Consider the following 2,959-nt stretch of genomic DNA (forward strand, 5'->3'; position numbering starts at 1 on the left):
GGCACTGCTGATTTAGTAGAGGGCCGAGAACACTCATTGTGATTGTAAAAACTGGTAGGCTGAAAGAACTTTATATTCGGTTCGATTTCTGCTGTTGGTATGGGTGGTGTGTCTGTAAAAACACAGAGGGAGAGGAGTACAGCTATTTGGACTATTGCCTGGTTAATTCGTAGAATGCAATAGCAGGGATGATGGGATGGTTTGTTTCCACAGAAGTAAAGTCAGGAAATGGTAGGAACATAATAAACTCTACAAACTGCAGATCTTAAAACTGCATTGTTGGTTAAGGGCTTGTAAGGAAGCATTTCACGGTGTTGTATTCGGCACATGTGACAAATAACATTTGATTTCATTTCATTTGAAACAGTAAAACGTATGTCGGTTTGTATGGCTAACGCAGCCGACTAAACACAAGTCGATGAGTGAAGTCGGGGTAGGTGCATCATCGACAGCCAAAAGTCAGACACTGTTGTGGTTAACCTATCGAAAGGCTCCGTGCACACATGTCAGTGATTACATGATTGAACATTTGCTATGTTGCGTAACGGCTTGTACTGAATGACATGTTTCCAGTGGTTATTTTAGCATGGAAATCTTTGTGGGGCAAAAAAATAAATATATGTGGGATGCGTGCCAGCAAAGCCACTATACAACACAACACTAAACAATACATTAATTGCACTATAACGGTGACAAATGGTGCCCACAAACTGTTAGGGCCTACATAAAGCTGTCCCAACAGCAGAGTCCCAACAGCAGTCCCAACACCTTACCACTGCTACACCTGGCTATCAGCGGAGCCTTGCCTGGCAGAGAAACAATTAATTCAGCCTCAGTTACTGCTTTTAAAAAAAACATAGCTGATATGGCTGACTTGCTTAAACAAATGTGGTTTCTAATGACAATTGAGATGTACACTCTATGGCATAAGGGGACGACAAGAGGATAAGAGGCAATCCGTAATTTCGATTAAGACATTAATGAGCGAGCTAGGACGGACGTACTCAATATAACTATTTGTTCAGCACTTTTGAAATGTACAGCGACAGAATTTAGAACATGGGCCGTTCTTGCAAATCAAAATCAAATCAAATCAAATCAAATTTATTTATATAGCCCTTCGTACATCAGCTGAAATCTCAAAGTGCTGTACAGAAACCCAGCCTAAAACCCCAAACAGCAAGCAATGCATGTGAAAGAAGCACGGTGGCTGGGAAAAACTCCCTAGGAAAAACTCCTGAGAAAGGCCAAAAACCTAGGAAGAAACCTAGAGAGGAACCAGGCTATGAGGGGTGGCCAGTCCTCTTCTGGCTGTGCCGGGTGGATATTATAACAGAACATGGTCAAGATGTTAAAATGTTCGTAAATGACCAGCATGGTCAAATAATAATAATCATAGTAATTGTCGAGGGTGCAACAAGCACGTCCGGTGAACAGGTCAGGGTTCCGTAGCCGCAGGCAGAACAGTTGAAACTGGAGCAGCAGCATGGCCAGGTGGACTGGGGACAGCAAGGAGTCATCATGCCAGGTAGTCCTAGGGCTCAGGTCCTCCGAGAGAAAGAAAGAAACAAAGAGAGAATTAGAGAGAGCATATTTACATTCACACAGGACACCGGATAAGACAAGAGAATACTCCAGATGTAACAGACTGACCCTAGCCCCCCGACACATAAACTACTGCAGCATAAATACTGGAGGCTGAGACAGGAGGGATCAGAAGACACTGTGGCCCCATCCGATGATACCCCCGGACAGGGCCAAACAGGCAGGATATAACCCCACCCACTTTGCCAAAGCACAGCCCCCACACCACTAGAGGGATATCTACAACCACCAACTTACCGTCCGAAGACAAGGCCGAGTATAGCCCACAAAGATGTCCGCCACGGCACAACCCAAGGGGGGGGCGCCAACCCAGACAGGAAGACCACGTCAGTGGCTCAACCCACTCAAGTGACGCACCCCTCCCATGGACGGCATGGAAGAACACCAGTAAGTCAGTGACTCAGCCCCTGTAAAAGGGTTAGAGGCAGAGAATCCCAGTGGGAAGAGGGGAACCGACAAGGCAGAGACAGCAAGGGCGGTTCGTTGCTCCAGCCTTTCCGTTCACCTTCACACTCCTGGGCCAGACTATACTTAATCATAGGACCTACTGAAGAGATAAGTCTTCAGTAAAGACTTAAAGGTTGAGACTGAGTCTGCGTCTCTCACATGGGTAGGCAGACCATTCCATAAAAATGGAGCTCTATAGGAGAAAGCCCTACCTCCAGCCGTTTGCTTAGAAATTCTAGGGACAATTAGGAGGCCTGCGTCTTGTGACCGTAGCGTACGTGTAGGTATGTACGGCAGGACCAAATCGGAAAGATAGGTAGGAGCAAGCCCATGTAATGCTTTGTAGGTTAGCAGTAAAACCTTGAAATCAGCCCTTGCCTTAACAGGAAGCCAGTGTAGGGAAGCTAGCACTGGAGTAATATGATCACATTTTTTGGTTCTAGTCAGGATTCTAGCAGCCGTATTTAGCACTAACTGAAGTTTGTTTAGTGCTTTATCCGGGTAGCCGGAAAGTAGAGCATTGCAGTAGTCGAGCCTAGAAGTAACAAAAGCATGGATTAATTTTTCTGCGTCATTTTTGGACAGAAAGTTTCTGATTTTTGCAATGTTACGTAGATGGAAAAAAGCTGTCCTTGAAGCAGTCTTGATATGTTCTTCAAAAGAGAGATCAGGGTCCAGAGTAACGCCGAGGTCCTTCACAGTTTTATTTGAGACGACTGTACAACCATCCAGATTAATTGTCAGATTCAACAGAAGATCTCTTTGTTTCTTGGGACCTAGGACAAGCATCTCTGTTTTGTCCGAGTTTAAAAGTAGAAAATTTGCAGCCATCCACTTCCTTATGTCTGAAACACAGGCTTCTAGCGAGAGCAATTTTGGGGCTTCACCATGTTTCATTGAAATGTAC

The sequence above is a fragment of the Salmo trutta genome, chromosome 5 (assembly GCF_901001165.1).
Source record: "Salmo trutta chromosome 5, fSalTru1.1, whole genome shotgun sequence".
In the NCBI taxonomy this organism is placed as follows: domain Eukaryota; kingdom Metazoa; phylum Chordata; class Actinopteri; order Salmoniformes; family Salmonidae; genus Salmo; species Salmo trutta.